This window comes from Euleptes europaea, chromosome 8 (genome assembly GCF_029931775.1).
Source record: "Euleptes europaea isolate rEulEur1 chromosome 8, rEulEur1.hap1, whole genome shotgun sequence".
NCBI classification, from domain to species: domain Eukaryota; kingdom Metazoa; phylum Chordata; class Lepidosauria; order Squamata; family Sphaerodactylidae; genus Euleptes; species Euleptes europaea.
In genome coordinates, this window is record NC_079319.1 from 59,847,805 (window position 1) to 59,866,208 (window position 18,404).

Below are 18,404 nucleotides of genomic sequence, written 5' to 3' on the forward strand. Positions count from 1 at the left end.
TTTGTTGCTCAATAGGCCCCCGTTTCCATGGAGCTGGGTTGTTTTCTCCCACAGTTACCTTGACACAGGCACACACTGAAATTTAGCAAAGTAGGGAGTATACACAGACAGAGATCCCCACCCAGCACTACATTCATTGCAGTAAAGGAAAATGATCTATCCTTGCATAACTATGGATTCAAAGATTTGTGTTCCTGCTTAGCAGAATATATCATTGGGGGCAGTTAAGTTAGGAGCAGTTGACACAGATAACTGGTTCACAGAGGGAGCTTCTGAAACTTGTTTCATTATGTAGAACAAGAGTTTAGATATTTGTTAAGAGGTGCAGGGTGTCTCAGAAATATTTAACTACACTAAATGGAGATTCTGTAATTAAGATGTTACTCTCACCAAGTCTAGAACAAGAAGAGAGTTGGTTTTTATACCTCACTTTTCTCTACCTTTAAGGAGTCTCAAATAGGGTTGCCAACCTCCAGGCACTAGCTGGAGATCTGCTATTACAACTGATCTCCAGCCAATAGAGATCAGTTCACCTGGAAAAAAATGGCCGCTTTGGCAATTGGACTCTATGGCATTGAAGTCCCTCGCCTCTCCAAACCCCGCCATCTTCAGGATCCACCCCAAAAACCTCCCGCCGATAGCAAAGAGGGACCTGGCAACCCTTGACTCAAAGCAGCTTACAGTCACCTTCCCTTCCCCTCCCCACAACAGAAACTTTGTGAGGTAGGTGAGGTTCATTAGCTGTCCGGCTGATAGGGTGCAGTCCAAGAGAATGCCTGGGTCATTTCTTTAAGTGCCGATTGATTAGAGGGATGGATGCAGGTAGGAAAAGTATTGCTCTGATCTGAGCAGTGATTAAATCATCTTAAGGTAATACAGTGGGGTCTAGCTGGTCCCACTGTTAAGTTGGGCACACCTTTAGGCTAAGAGGACAGTCAGCTGCCCAACCCCTTCCTACCCAGGCTTTAAACAAGATGGCTCCCAAACTCTGAGGGGCATCCCCTTTGGGGGAGCAGTGCCCTGCTCCTGATGCCAGTCTTAAAGGCCTCCCTGCCTCCAGAAGCCCTTAATGAGAGGAGGGGTCCAACTGCTCACAATCTTCAACATTTGAGAGCCATTAGAGTAGATAACCTTAAATAGCAAAAAGTCTGTTTCATATAGTTGCCACAGAAAGTGGCATAATTTCTTGGAATTATGAAAATCTTTGGTGTGAACATCGTAAATCTGTCTTGAAACATTGAAGAAGAAGAGTCAGTTTTTATATGCTGATTTTCTCTACCTTTTTAAGGAGAATCAAACCGGTTTACAATCTCCTTCCCTTCTTCTCCCCACAACAGACATCTTGTGAGGTAGGCGGGGCTGAGAGAGCTCTAAGAGAGCAGTGACTTGCCCAAGGTCACTCAGTTGGCTTCATGTGTAGGAGTGGGGAAACCAACCCAGTTCATCAGAGTAGAGTCCGCCGCTCATGTGGAGGAGTGGGCAATCAAACCTGGTTCTCCAGGTTCTCACTACACCACACTGGCTCTCATAGATTATGCACTGAGAAAATTCACTAGAGGCACCAGAAAGATGCTACCTCTTGCACTGTGATTGTAGGGATATAAGCTTTGTACACATATTGTGATAGTTCAGTAGTGTGGGGAAAAGACCACCTCAATTTCTAAACCAACTGAGGCAGAGTGAACTAAACTATTGTTATTTTATTCAATTTATATACCCTACTGTCTTCCCAGCCAACAGAGTGACAAACGGTCATTACACAGTCCAAAAATATAAAAATTCAGGAACACAATACACTAAAATCAATAAAAATTGCAACAATAAGCCATTAAAAACCAATTACACCAGTTGGTGGCCATTAATAAGACACTAGGCCACAGTAAGTCAGGGGGAAGGCAGTCAGGACCCCACCCAGTCCTGTAAGATGAAACAAGAAGGGGAAGAGGGAGGCCAGCCATGATCTAACCCATAGCTGCCCTCAACCGTAGGCCTGGCAGAACATCTCAGTCTTACAGGCCTTGAGGAACTGCATCAGGACCCACAGGGCCTTGGTCTTACTAGAGAGAGAGTTCCACTGCCCTGGCCCTAGTTATAGAATCATAGAGTTGGAAGGGACCACCAGGGCCATCAAGTCCAACCCCCTGCACAATGCAGGAAATTCACAACTACCTCCCCCCTCCACACCCCTAGTGACCAGAAGATGGCCAAGATGCCCTCCCTCTCATCATCTGCCTAAGGTCACAGAATCAGCATTGCTGACAGATGGCCATATAACCTCTTCTTAAAAACCTCCAGGGAAGGAGAGCTTACCACCTCCCGAGGAAGCCTGTTCCACCGAGGAACCACTCTAACTGTTAGAAAATTCTTCCTAATGTCTAGATGGAAACTCTTTTGATTTAATTTCACCCCGCTGGTTCTGGTCTGACCTTCTTGAGCAACAGAAAACAACTCGGCACCCTCCTCTATATGACAGCCCTTCAAGTACTTGAACATGGTTATCATATCCCATTCCCCTCTCAGTCTTCTCCTGTTCAGGCTAAACATACCCAGCTCCTTCAACCTTTCCTCATAGGACTTGGTCTCCAGACCCCTCACCATCTTTGTTGCCCTTCTCTGGACATGTTCCAGCTTGTCTACATCTTTCTTAAATTGTGGTGCCCAAAACTGAACACAGTACTCTAGTTGAGGTCTAACCAGAGCAGAGTAAAGCGATACCATCACTTCGCGTGATCTGGACACTATACTTCTGTTGATGCATCCCAAGGCTGCATTTGCCTTTTTAGTTACAGCATCACACTGCTGACTCATGTTCAGTGTTTGGTCTACTAAGACCCCAAGATCCTTTTCACACACACTGCTGCTCAAACAAGTCTCTCCCATCCTATAATTATGCATTTGATTTTTCCTACCTAAATGCAGAACTTTACATTTGTCTTTGTTGAAGTGCATTTTATTAGTTCTAGCCCATTTCTCCAGCTTGTCAAGATCATCCTGCATCTTGGCTCTGTCTTCTACCGTATTTGCTACCCCTCCCAATTTAGTATCATCTGCAAATTTAATAAGCATCCCCTCTATTCCTTCATCCAAATCATTTATAAAGATGTTGAACAACACAGGGCCCAGAACAGATCCCTGAGGAACTCCACTAGTCACTTCTCTCCAAGTGGACAAGGAACCATTAACTAGCACTGTTTGGGTACGATCTGTCAACCAGTTGCAGATCCATCTAACAATAATAGGATCTAATCCACATTTTCCCAATTTGTCAACTAGAATACTATGTGGAACCTTATCAAAAGCCTTACTGAAATCTACATAAACTATGTCTACAGCATTCCCCTGATCCAGCAAGGTAGTAACTTTCTCAAAAAAGGAGATAAGATTAGTCTGACATGACTTATTCTTGAGAAACCCATGCTGGCTCTTAGTGATCAGATCCATCCTTTCTAAATGCTCAAGGACGGACTGTTTGATGATTTGTTCGAACACTTTTCCTGGTATAGAAGTCAAGCTGATGAGTTGGTAGTTACCTGGATCCTCCTTTTCCCCCTTCTTGAAGATGGGGACATTTGCCCACCTCCAATCTTCTGGCACCTCACCTGTTTGCCAAGACTTTTCAAAAATAATGGACAGAGGTTCTGAAATTACATCTGCAAGTTCTTTGAGTACCCTTGGGTGCAATTCATCTGGCCCAGAGGATTTTGTTTCATTTAAAGAAACCAGGTGTTTGTGCACTACCCCAATGCCAATTCTAGGCTGAAGACAGCTGGACACTCTTCGGGCTGGGGTCTACCAGTAAGTTGTTGTTAGCAGACTGTAGAGCTCTCTTGGGGATGCACCAAGAGAGGCGGTCTTGCAAATACAGTGGTCCCAAACTGTTTAGGTGAAAACCAGCACCTTGAACCTGATGCAGTATTCCATCTGGAGCCAGTGAAGCTGTTGAAGTACTGGCTGAATGTGCATCCTCAGCAGGGTCTTGGTAAGGACCTGCGCTGCAGCATTTTAGATCAGTTGGAGTTTCCAGGTCAGTCTCAAGGGCAGCCCTACGTAGAGCGAGTTACAGTAATGTAGCCTTGGCCATCCATCCATCCATCAACAGGTAAATCTGGGTGTCATCAGCATACTGATGACAACCCAGTTCAAAACTCTGGACTAGCTGGGCAAGGGGGCACCAATAGATGTTAAGCAACATAGGGGAAAGGATTGCTCCCTGCGGAACCCCATACACAAAAGGGATGCTGTGATGATATTCAGTACTACGTCACCTGCTCATCAAGATCTACTGGATGAAAATTCCCTGTGTTTTGATCATATCAGGGCAACAGTCATGAAGTTACTAACATGATTCAAATCTGAAAACGATGTCATTCCCCCCACCCCAAGTGCTGGTTGGAAAGTACACCTGATACATTTTGGACAAGTTATGAATAGCGGTAAATGGCATGAAAGGTGCTTGCTGTTTGAAAGCCAATCTCCATTTGTGATTCTGAGGACACTGTGAGCTTTGATACCAGTGAGTTGCTGAGGAAAACCAAATGAAAGTTCAGTTCCTCTTTCCCCTCTGACATATTTTGACTGACATAACTTTACGTCTGGATTGCCTAAATCTGCAGTTTGAAAGCAAGCATCAGAGAGCATCAGACCTTGCTACTCACTAGGACAGTTTTGAAACAAGCTTTTTTAAAAAAATGAAATTCAACAGCTGAATTTGATTTTTACCTGCCTGTGGTGTCCTTTATCGGAACTGAGCAGGTACTTTGAATGGCCACAGCTTCATTTTTAACAATTATTTTGGCAAAATATTGTCGAAGGCTTTCACGGTCAGAGTTCATTGGTTCTTGTAGGTTATCCGGGCTGTGTAACCGTGTAACCGTGGTCTTGGAATTTTCTTAACTTAACTTAACTTCCATAGGGAAACGTAACTGCTTTCTTAGAGCTCATTAGCACACCAGAGAATCCAGTGCACCACACTACCTATCTGTATTTTTTTAAAACTCTGAGATGAGTAACCAGGTTTTTCCTACTATCGACTAGTGACAAACCATAGAGACATGTTTCAATTTGTATCTATGTGCACTTTAAAAGTACAATCTGGAACACATTTTGAACATGCATAGAATATAAACTTCTCAGGTTGTAGAAACTGTTTGAACTTCAGAAAACGGTGATACCTTGACTTTTTTTTTTTTGCATTATTTGCCAAGAAATGCTTGTTTTGGAACTTGAGGAAAAAGTCAAGCTGTTTTTCCACACTCCCTGTTTGTGTACTTTGAGCTGGCTGCTTGAGTTGGACTCTCTGGGGTTCACAGCAGGTGTGAAATGCAAGGTTACACAGCAAAGACCGTTTGGCCTTCATTTTATTGCAAATTGTTCCTAGAATGTTTGCCTTTGTTCTGTTGTTTGCTTTTGGTTAAGAGCTGAGCCCTTGTGGCTCACCCAGATATGCCCTCGAGTCCCTGTCCTTCCAATTTATCACCTGACAGCAATGATTGTACAGTGTAATTAAAAGTCAACGCGAGCTTTTTGGATATATGCTATAATGAAAGAACCATCTGAAATTAGGACTTAAATAATAACGGGTTCAGGGACATGCAGGCTGGTATTTGTTATGCATTTTAATAGAGGAACTTTGCAGTTAATTGGAGGCTAACTAAACCCCTTGGACACATTTCAAGTCACGTCAGTGTTTTTTTCTCCCCAAGGAATCTGATAGGCGATGCGGCTTAGAACTGCCTTTTTCTATCTTAATTACCACATTGAGTTGTTCTAATGTTGGTTTACTTTAGAAGTATGCATTATGATTATAAGCAAGCAAGAGATTTTTCCCCCCTATAGGCAACTGGAATCCAATTTCAAATTTAAACACTTTAATATCTATGAAAGTTAAAGGGGCAGAGGAAGAGAGGCAGACCAATTTCAGGGTAAAGTTTCATCCACATCCTGTGCGCATGATGCATGTAATTTGAAGTCGACAACATGAGTCAATGTGACCCACCTCCTCTATCAACGCACCTCCAGGGCTGAAAAAGTTGCCAAACAGCATGGGGCAATGTTATGTCTACTCTTGTATGTTGCTGTATATCCGAAAGAATGTAGGAGTGCCCTTCCCAAGAGCTGATATAATAAAAGGGTGAACTTTCATTATTGCTGAAAAAGCCTATGGCTAAAATTTTTCAATGTATGTTAGCATGGCCATGTGGGCCTTCATGGGGAAAAAAAGAAACACCAAAACTTCCAATGTATTCGACACTACCGCAAAATCTGTGAGCAATTTCAGTTGGATGGTATGCACAATGTCATGGAGAAATAAAGGTCTGTTTCTGTCTGTTTTTTTTGAACATTTTGGTGGTCGTTGTTTCATTTTTGTCATTTAGTTTTCTACCATACTCTTTGCTAGCAGTCAGTTGTTATATTAGGGATGGATAATGTTTGCCTTAGAAACAATAGGAAGTTGCTGAGCAATTACCTTGTGTTCCTTGGCACAACCAAGAAACTGAATTGAATTAAAAAAACTCTCAGTAGTAATTTGCCCTCCAACTTGAGCTAATTTTTATGTTTAGCATTTAGGATCGGGACTTCTAAACATGAAGCATATCCTCATTTCATTGTATCCTTGTACTGCTTCTAGGGATGCCAGCCTCCAGGTGGGCCCTGGCGAACTGCCAGAATTACAGCTCATCTCCAGACTACAGAGATCAGTTCTCTTGGAGAAAATGGATGCTTTGGAGGGTGGACTCTTTGGCATTGTACCTCACTAAGGTCCTTGTCATCTCCCAGGCTCCATCTCCAAATCTCCAAGAGTTTCCAGCCTGGATCTGGCAACCCTACCCCCCAACCCCCACTGGTGGCCAGGGGGGAACTGGCAATCATAACCAGTTCTGAAAATAAATTACAGAGATAGCTAGTATCTTGACCAATCCAATGCAATGAACTTTGTACTTGTACAGTGATGGGCAGATGGTCCAGCTCCATATGGCTGTGATTACTAGGGTTGCCAGGTCCCTCTTCGCCATCGGCGGGAGATTTTTGGGGCAGAGCCTGAGGAGGGTGGGGTTTTGGGGGGAGAATTCAATGCCATAGAGTCCAATTGCCAAAGCGGCCATTTTCTCCAGGTGAACCGATCTCTATCAGTTGGAGATCATTTGTAATAGCAAGAGATCTCCAGCTAGTACCTGGAGGTTGGCAACCCTAGTGATTACTCTAGAGTTTACAATGGTATAACTAGTCAGTATACTATGCTGTCCTAGCAGCAATGTCAAGGAAGCATGACATCACTTCCAGGTTTTCCTGGAAGTGATGTCACATTGTCACTGACAGCCCTTTCTCATGCTGGCTTCCAACTGTTGCTGTTTCTGGGTTAGTTACCCTTGTCTTGCCATGCTGGGTGGGAGTGGGAGGGAGGCTGACTCCATGGCGAGGTCTAAGCAGATCATGTATGTCATACTTGAGTGGAACAAATTGTCTGTGGGCCATAGTGTTGGTCCTTGATCTACTTCTGCTCTTCATACTTTCTTGCAGGCATTCTGTTTCTAAACATGGCTTAAGAAACTTCAGGCTAAAGTTGCTGAATACACAAGATAATTCAGGAACAGATGCAGTTAACAAGTATAATTTGCCCTGCAGATTTGGGAATAAACCTATGAGCATTTCATAAAGCATAACATATTAGCAACCAGTGTTAGACTACCAACCTGTATTCCATGTCTTACAACAATGAAGGAAACTTCATCCATCTGAAAAGAGTCTGCTTTTCATGTGACCTCAGGTCACCAATCTGATATCTAGAAGGACTTGTGAAGTATTTGTCTGTTGTCCTGTCCCTGTCATTTTAGACCTCTGCAATGGTTTGCATAAATGAATTGAAATAACATTTCACGCCAATCCACGACAATGTCTCTGGGGAGGGGCTGTGGCTCAGTGATAGAGCAGCTGCTTGGCATGCAGAAGGTTCCAGGTTCAATCCTTGGCATCTCCAGTTAAAGGGGTTAGTCAAGTAGGTGATGTGAAAGACCTTTACCTGAGACCCTGGAGAGCCACTGCCGGTCTGAGTAGACAATACAGACTTTGATGGACCAAGGGTCTGATTCAGTATAAGGCAGCTTGATGTGTTCATGTGCTTTTTATATTATCTTAGGTGCTGTGGAACACAGGCAGGGTGCTGCTGCAGTCGTCTTGTTTGTGGGCTTCCTAGAGGCACCTGGTTGGCCACTGTGTGAACAGACTGCTGGACTTGATGGGCCTTGGTCTGATCCAGCAGGGCTTTTCTTATGTTCTTCTTATGTTCTTATGTTCTGAAGACCATAATGGAGGTCTTGAATGATCAACAAATTTCTTCAGTATTGAATGTTCTCCAGAGGCCAGTGACATGTTGACCCTCATTACTGCAGCATATGCACAACCATTTGTTATGCTTCATTTCCAAGTGCGTTGTTATAGTGAATGCATTTTAGCTTCAGTCTCTGATTCCAATGAATTGTAAAAAAAATCTGTCACATTATATTTTATAATCATGTAGTGTTCTTTTCTAAGGCTTATATATCACATATCCTGTCCTGTTGCTCAACAAAGTACAGGAAGGAACTGTTTTTAACATTACACCTGGGAGTGTGGATTCTAGTTTGCAATTCTCCAATTTATATCTACATCAATAACAAAAACTGAAGTCCCTCCATAATCAATGTCCTCCCTTCAGTACTGGCCTTCCTTATCTGTATAAACATTTCTTTGCAGCGCTTTCTCATTATTTCTCAGAGGCTCGGATTCTTTTACCTTATACTTTTTCAGTTCAGTCCAGAATTTCTTTTTGACATGATAAACCAAATGCCTTTGTTAAAAAGATTCCTCTGGAAGTGATAGCAACATTTGTCCTTTGTTTCCCCCCTCTTCAGCTCCAAACCCTAGTTCTTTGTCTTTTTAATACAATAACCTCATTATTCTGCAATATTTTGTTCTTCCACCAGCTCCATATCTTAACTCATTTTTCCCCTCCCTTTCTATACATGATTTTCGCCCATTTATTATTCCACTCAATTCTTGTTGAAGAGCAACCAGTTTAATTTATCCTCCAAATGCATTCTTTTTTCCCTTAGCCACTTGTACATAATGGAAAGGAGTTTAACAATATTCAGCTTATGTGAATCAAACTTTAAGGTTTCCATACCAGCATGGTGTAGTGGCTAAGAGTGGTGGTTTGGAGTGGTGGAATCTAATCTGGAGAACCAGGTTTGATTCCCCACTCCTCCACAATTGGCAGATGCTAATCTAGTGAACTGGGTTGGTTTCCCCACTCCTACACATGAAGCCAGCTGGATGACCTTGGGCTAGTCACAGCTGTCTTAGAGCTCTCTCTGCCTCACCTACCTCATAGGGTGTCTGTTATGGGGAGAGGAAGGGAAGGTGATTGTAAGCCAATTTGATTCTTCCCTAAGCGGTAGAGAAAGTCGGCATATAAAACTGACTCTTCTTCTTACACTACATTTTGAACTCTGGGACAGATACCCCAAATACAAAATGCATAGATATTGTTAGGAATGGCAACTGGTGTAGTGATCACTATTTTCCCCTTCAGAACATTTGAGTACAAGTCTGTTCTTAACATTGTGTTTCACACATGTACTCTTTCTCTTCATTTTGAAACCCAACAAAGGAATGCATTGCAATGTTACAGCATAGTTGTGCAGTGTAGCATAGGAGAATTAGTTCTGCAGTTTACCAGCGAGGGAAAGGGTCCTCTGCAATGTAATCCCAAGTAGACTTAAACCCTTCTAATCCATTGGAGTCAATGGTCTTATGTTAGTATAATTCTGTTTAGGATTACACAGGCTAATAAGTAATTCTCAGAAACCACCAAAGGAAGGTAAACTGTAAAAGGGTGTTAAAGTATAGACAGTGGGATGTCAGTGCCAGTCTGCTGATCCTTTATAATGCTGTTTCTATTGTATGGTGAGAACAGTGCAAACAAGCAGACACTTCTGTGTTTAACAACCCATGTACAAAAATGCTCTGGGACATACAACAGGACAACAAAAGATAGTAAAATATGTATCTGTTTCCTATTTTGTGTTTGAACCCAGGTCACTCCTGTAACAACAACAACAACAACAACAACAATAATAAGTTTAATACGGTCCAAGACCAGCAAAGGTCACTCCTGTATCTTTGAGATGGAACAGTAACAGGCTATAGGTTGAAAAGTAATGTTTCTCCATGCTGAATCCCAGTGCTGCAAAGCCTGTATTCAGCTACTATTGTATATTGCTGGAAAATGTAGTAAGACACGACATCTTGCATATGTAGATGGCCTCGGAGATGGTGGACACAAGAAAAGCAATTACATTTCTGCTATATCTTAGACTAAAAAAGTAAGAAAGCAAAGCTTCAGGTTAGAGCTCATACTGAGCAAAAGTAAAGAACTGGGGCATATTAGGGGGAGGAAATATCTTCCTTGCCTATGTTTATTAAGTGAGTGTTCCTTTGCTTAATTTTCCCCCACAGCATATTGAAATTGTGAAACTCGAACCTTTGGTAAATTTTTACATGCATGGTAGCAAATTATCCAGAGAAGTTGCACAATGTTTACCATCAGGCCCAGATTAGTCATACAAGTTTTGCAGTAGTGAGTTGTGTCCCTAAAAAAATACATGTTTAGAGCGGACACTTTTTTGGCAGATTTCTAGTAGCATTATATGAGTTTCCCCATAACATTTTGGCCTAGATCTGTTCTGTTGGCATAATAGCTATACTGCCAGTAGAAGAACAGTCACTGAGGCATGAGAGTACCTTATGTTAAGAGAACTACATTGTATCCTAACAATTTTCTACTAGCTTAAGGAGATGTAACTAGACTAGACTGCTTCCTGTAGGAACCCTGAATTGGGAAGAGTTAGGGCAGTATCCAATGCTCTCAGTCAGACTAGAGGGGCTGTGGCTCAGTGATAGAGCAGCTGCTTGGCATGTAGAAGGTCTCAAGTTCAATTCCCAGTGTCTCCAGTTATAGGCAAGTAGGTGATGTGAAAGACCTCTGAGACCCTGGAGAGCCTACCGGTCTGAGTAGACAGTACTGACTTTGATGGGCCAAGGGTCTGATTCAGTATAAGGCAGCTTGATGTGTTCATGTGTAGAGGGGAGAAGGTTTAGACTCACCCTTTTCTTCTTCCTCTCTACTGTGAGCTGGGTGGGAGCTGCAGCTCATTCCCTTCAAGCACTTATGGCATCTTGCCAGAGGTTGTATGTCACTATGTTTGCCTTTGCTACTGCTATGTTGTCCCTGAGGCCTTTGGAGATGCATGACACAAAGTTCTCAGTGGTGTCCTGCTGTCTGAACATCCTTGCCATGCTGTAATACTATCTTCTTGCCACTTGCTATCTGATCAGCCCTTGCCATCAAAACAAGTTCATGGCTCCCAGCATCTGAGTGTAGCCACTGCACAATCTCTTCACCAAAGGAACAATGCAAAGTCACATTTCTGGCTTGGTAGTTCTCTGTAGAATCCAAGCTATTGGTCTTTTGGAGGTTACTTTGATCTGAAGTTATACCTGAACAATGGTTATGTATTTTGACATACCAACTAGTCAACATTCCAACTAATACGGACTAGTTTCCCAGGTGGCAAAGCCATTAGCTGCACAGTTGGGAAACTGAGGTCAAAGTTGTCAAACGTATGAAACATTGCTTCAGTACTGGAAGGTACTGAACAAATCCAATATAAATTGATGAGAGCAAGGTGCTAAGTGGAATTATGATAAGCTTAGCCTTGATCAATGAGAGTTAACAAATACTGGATCCAGAGACATAAAGCTTAATTCTTGCACTACATCTGTTGACAAAGCAAATAGTCTAGTACGCACAGCTGCATAGAGTAAGTAAACTTTAGAGCCCTGTATAATTTGTTCTAAGGATTATATACAGTATATCTAGAATTTTTTGACAGGACCAGCATTAAACCATAAGATTAACGGGTAGGCCTATGAAGTATATCAGCATGAATATTAACCCACACTCTCGAGTACTGACAGCTCCCTAATGACTCCTTAGCCTGTGACATTAAGCAGGTTGCTAACATTCAGAAGATGTCGCCCAATTGTTACGTTATTCTATATGGGGGCTGGATCATTCATTAATCTAACATGATGCATCTAATGATAACTTCAAGAAAACAAAGATAAAGAAAAGATCCCCCCCCCCCCCAGGGTCAAACAGTAAGAGCTTTACTCAGACAAAATGCCTGATAGAAATTAAACACTACTCACACAAAGTGAATACGATTTCCCTCTTGGGTCCAGTATCTTTAAGATAATTCACTACCATTCAGGGAGGAAGTTTTAATTACTGCTGAAATAGAGTCTTTCCTTTTTGCAAGCATTATCCACACTTTTACATTCCTCCAGTGAACCTCTTTAGCCCCCTTGAGTATATCTTTATTAATTCTAAGTTGTATTGACTTGGTTTATAATGATAAATAATAATGTTCTCTCCAGTCCAGCAAGAGAGATTTTATCGTGGCAGCAGCCTTTTGCAATCAATGCACCTGGATACAGGCATAGCCTCCTTTACACTGCAACATACATCCATGTCTCATTGAACAAGAAGCATTCCCATCCAAAGCCCTCCAGACATTTTTGCAGAAGTGAGCATGAAGGTTGGTGGCTGTTGAAAGACAACAGAAATATGAGGCTCTTAACACTCAGAAATAAGAACGTCCAAGCATACATGTAGCCTGTCTCCAGACCAGTTAGGAGAAATAATTTTACAGGAGACATGAGTGATTCAACTGTTCTTCTTCAAAGCTTCAAGTAGGTACCGATAACATTGTTAGATTATTAGATCTAGTGGTGCTGTGTATGAGAAAACTGTTGTGGTGAATACGCAGAGCTGGAGCAAGGGGATTTGGGCTATCCCATACCTGTCTAATCTTGAATATGGCTGCCAATCCCTTCTGGTATCCTGTATTATCTTTAATAGGTGATACTTTTCTGTTAATGGAGTCAAGTGTGTGCCCAGGTGGGCAAGGCATCAACAAAATATGTATATATTGTTACAGGAACCACGGTTTTGTACTGTTTAAATTTTTTGCTGTTTTGGGTTCCTACTTCTTTGTAGCTATGCACTTGCAAATGGACTGTGAGTCATGATCCATCTATTTTAGCATACTTTATTTATTCAGCCGCAGAACTCATGAAATACCCATAAGAACGTCACAAATGCAGGCTAAAAAATCAGAAGCACTAAGATTTAGTTACAATAAGACAACACCTGAAGGATACATCCTGCTGTAAATGGAGTGATTTTAATATTCCATTTTTTCTCAACACACAAACCACAAAGCACACCTTACAAATCTGTATAAATATTTTAGCTGAATAATTTAGATTTTCAGATTCGATTTGTTGTTGTCTGCATTTGTTTCAGATATGCATAACTCCAGTACTATTTCTTGATTTTATTTGTAGCTTGGCCTTTCTTTTTTGATCTCAAACAACATTATTATCCTCCAAACACTCCTATGAGAGGTTAGGCTGAAAGATGGTGAGTGACTTCCTCAAGGTCGCATAGTGAGTTTTATAGGTGAGATGAAAGTAGAACCTGGTTCTAGTGTGTGGTCAGAATATACATGTACTTCAAAAATGTATGCATGACTGTGGTCTCTTTCTCCCCTTCTAAACAACTCAGGGCAGAGAAACTACTTTCCTTCCTATCATAGTCATCCCTTGCTTAGGAAACTGCAAGTTTAGCTAAGGACAATTCTTGGTCATTGTATTCAGAAACTTTGACTAACCAGAGAAACACCACTCCCATGTTTGAAAAGAATATTGAATCCCAGATATTATGAGGTTTATTAAGGGAGAATGATACAATGTCATGACAGGATAATAAGCAGATATAAACAATAAAAAGAATACCAAGGACACAATAGCTAATCCCTCCTAGATAGGGTTGCCAACTCTGGGTTGGGAAATTCCTGGAGATTTGGGGGACGGCATCTGGGGAAGGCAGGGTTTGGGGAGGGACCTCAGCAGGATATAATGTCATGGAGTCCACCCTCTGAAGCATCTATTTTCTCCCAGGGGACTGATGCCTATCACCTGGAGATCAGTTGTCATTCCAGGAGATCTACAGGCTCCACTTGGAGGTTAGTAACCCAACTCAAGCAGGGCAAAAAGGAGAAGGAAAAGAAGATGGACGGTGAGGAGAAAGAGAGAGCTTTATAGCTACAGATCTGGGGACTAGGGGTGGTGGTCCAGGGAGGAATCCACCACTCATTCAAGGGTCAGCAAATAATTCCAAGGGGAATTATCAGGGCTATGTGTTGTGACCACAAGTCACCTTGGAGCAGACAAAAAGCATACTTTGGGAAAATTTATTTATTTGTTTATCTTTTAAAGGCATTTTTATGCTTCCTTTCCACCCAATCAGGGTCCATAAGGTGGCGGACATATAAACATTTAAACAGTTAAAAATACATTTAAAATTATAAAATTCAGTTAATAACACATAAACATGAAGAAGAAGAAGAAGAAGAAGAAGAAGAAGAAGAAGAAGAAGAAAGAAGAAGAAGAAGAAAAAGAAGAAGAAGAAGAAGAGTTGATCTTTGTATGCCGACTTTCTCTACCACTTAAGGGAGACTCAAACCGGCTTACAATCACCTTCCCTTCCCCTCCCCACAACAGACACCCTGTGAGGTAGGTGGGACTGAGAGATCTCTAAGAGAGCTGTGACCAGCCCAAGGTCACCCAGCTGAGTTCGTGTGTAGGAGTGGGGAAACAAATCCAGTTCACCAGATTAGCCTCCGCCGCTCATGTGGAGGAGTGGGGAATCAAACCTGGTTCTCCAGATCCGACTCCACCGCTCCAAACCACCACTCTTAACCACTACACCATGCTGGCTACACCACAGCACTAGAGAATACCATTTATTGGAGGTAGGCCAGACAGGGGGGAAAGATCTTCACCTGCTGGTGAAAGATTCTGTCCCCATTTACAAGGCAAAAAGGACTGTGACTTTGGTAATGAATGGAGCAGGAATGCCTATCTAGGAGAGTCATACCTATCTAGGAGAGAATGAGAGAATGCTTCATGAGTCCAAATAAAGGCAAAATTAGGACAGCTCTTGAATGGAGGCTTCAGAGGAAGATTTGAACCTGGGTAAAGGTGGGAAATAGGCTGAATCTCGCTGGAACAAATATGGGCAATGTTCCTGGAGAGGAAATTTAGACATGAAAATAGCAGTAGAGTCTGTTTTGTACAACAGCCACTGAAATCAAGAGTATGGGTGGTCTGTAATTAATTCCACGAATACAGTTTCTGAATGAGGTCTTCAACCCCAGGATTGTCTAGAGGTTTTTTTTTAATTAATTTTGAGCTAGTGTGGTTTATTCAAGTGTGCTCGTTTTTCCCTCCTTCAATTTGTGCCATTTATTCTTAGCTGGCTAGATTCTTGTTTACTTGCCCTTCATACAAAATGGAGACATGCAGATCACAGGGTTGCCAGTTCCGGGTTGGGAAATACCTGGAGATTTGGGGGGCAGAGCCTGAAAAGGGCAAGGTTTGGAGAGGGGAGGGACTTCAATGCCATAGAATCCAATGGCCAAAGTGGCCATTTTCTCCAGGTGAACTGATCTCTATCGGCTGGAGATCAGTTGTAAGAGTGGGAGATCTCCAGCCACCACCTGGAGGTTGGCAACCCTACTCAGACATCACAATGAAGTGGATAGGGACACAAATGGAGGCAAGGGGAGGTGACATCAAGTTAATTTAGTTAGCACACTTCTGTGTCTCTACACTATGGGCATATCTTAAGATCATAGCCTGCCATTATTTTTTCTTGACCTAGGATTTTGGAAATGTGTTCAGCAGGGAAAAAGGAGAAAATGAAAAGACAACAGTTAAATGTTCTGCTACAAGTGATTTCAGACAATGTTTCTGAATACTTACAATATGTCATGAGTGTTTCTCATTGCCATGATTGACGAATAGAATAATAAAAAAAAACCTTTAAAAATTACAACGACACTTTCATAGCCAGCCATTTAGTTTTGCCAGTAAACAACAACAACAACTTATATGGCTTTTGGATTAACCAATTTATTGTTTATAATATGCAGAAGTTCATTACATCCTGATATATGACATTGACCTCCGTCGATCTGGTTCTTTCTCCGATACATTTTCCTTTACAAATAAAAAAAAACCTTCTGCCTGCATCTTAATGCTAAACCATTTCACCGCTATAAAAATGGAGGGAAATGTGGAGGCTATCTATGAGAGGCAATGCTCAAACAAATCTGAACAACCACCTATTAGAAGGCAGAAGATCCGGCTCCCAAAGGGAAGTCCATCTGTCACTGATGTCTTCAGTTATCTTTGTGAGACTCAGGATTAATCCATTACAAACCCCAACTTTTCTGTTGTGGGGTTTTCTTTCAAATGTGAGGGTAAATAGCAACAGGAAGGACAGCAAACAGTAATGAAGTGTAAGCCAGCATTACCTACTACAGATCCCAGATGGTAAACAAATACACATTGGCCTGTCACTTCAGGAGCAGAAGGCACTGTTTGTTTAGCATTTAACTGAATTGAAAGAACTGTTGTCTTATTCCAGGAAGCAATCCAAACATTTTTAGTTCTCAAATTGAGTCTGAGCAGACGAGGGACTAAATTTGGCACTGTCCTTGCAATAGTTCCATACGAATGGAGGTTCTCAGTAGGATGTGAATTAATATGATAATATCCTCACTTCAAAAAATACTAAACGAGAGACTCATTTTCAGTACATTAACCCTTATTAAAATCACAGTTATGGAATATTTAAGAAATATTTAATTTGTGGGAGTTTTTAAAACCACTGTTTCGACGATTTAAATTATTAGAATCATTTCAATTTAGGGTTGCTTGTTATTTCAAAAGGGTGTTTTTCATTCTGTGGAACTCAGCAACAAGTAGGGTTGCCAGGTCCCTCTTCACCACCGGCAGGAGGTTTTTGGGGTGGAGCCTGAGAAGGGCGGGATTTGGGGAGAGAAGGGACTTTAATGCCATAGAGTCTAATTGCCAAAACGGCCATCTTCTCTAGGTGAACTGATCTCTGTCAGCTGGAGATCAGTTGTAATGGCAGGACATCTCCAGCTAGTACCTGGAGGTTGGCCTGGAGAGAATAAAGGCTCAGTGCTGTGTAGATAATGGAAAAGATCCAAACAGCACTACAAAGTAATTTTAACCAGAAATAAGTTTATCTAAGTGCAGAAGTGCAACAAAGTGAAACTATATACAAAGGAAACACAAGTAACAATATCTATACAGTATGCAAAACAGTCCAGCAAAATAGACAATATGACAGAAAATTTGTTCAATAAATCACATGGGAACAATGTCACTGTCCATGGGAGACTTTCCTGTGCTTCATCCTCTAGTGGGGATGCCCACCTCCAGATGGGACCTGGGGTTCCCCCAGGATTACACCTTATCTTCAGACTACAAAGATCAGTTTTCATGGAGAAAATGGGTGCTTTGGAAGGTGGTACCCACTGAGGTCCTTGTCCTCCCTCAGGCTCCCTCCCCAAATCTTCAGGAGTTTCCCAACCTGGATCTGGCAACCATCCCCTGCCAGTGGGCAGAGTAGGGTTGCCAACCTCCAGGTACTAGCTAGAGATCTACTGCTATTACAACTGATTTCCAGCTGATAGAGATCAGTTCCCTTGGAGAAAATGTCCGCTTTGGCAATTGGACTCTATGGCATTGAAGTCCCTCCCCTCCCCAAACCCCGCCCTCCTCAGGCTCCACCCCAAAAAGCTCCCGCTGGTGGCAAAGAGGGACCTGGCAACCCTAGGACAAGGCAACCTTGCAACCCTATCCCCTAGCCATAATAAAAATAAAAAATGGTGATGCAAAAACAAAATTAACAAGTGTCTATGTTTAAGGTTGTCTTTGAGTTTGAGGCCCAGGCCAAATGGTCCTCCTTCCTCCCTGCCATTGGCCATGGGTCAGGTGACAGTTCGACCAGGCAAGCTGATAGAAAGGTCCTGGTCTTCTTCCCTCTCCTTCTACAGGGTGACCGACTGCCAATGTAGTCTGAGAAAGGAAATTGGATAGCTTCCTTATTAATACTGCATGTGGTTGGGAGTCAGGGTGTGAAGGTAAATGGGCTTGTCAGTCCCTCCATTCAGAAGATGACTATGAAATGTTCATATTTAATTTCAAAGTTAATATCCTTTCAATTTCACCTTTAACATAGTAAGGAAGCACCCTCAGTTGCTCCTCAGAAAACACTCAGCCTTGCCTGACGATTGCCTCCAAAAGATTTTATTCCCAACCAACGCTTTTAGTTGAGAGCTGTAAAAGATTTCCTACTGTGAAACAGTTGCAGTCTCTCTCTCTCTTTTTTTTTACAGTCTAATATTATATATGCCACGCAG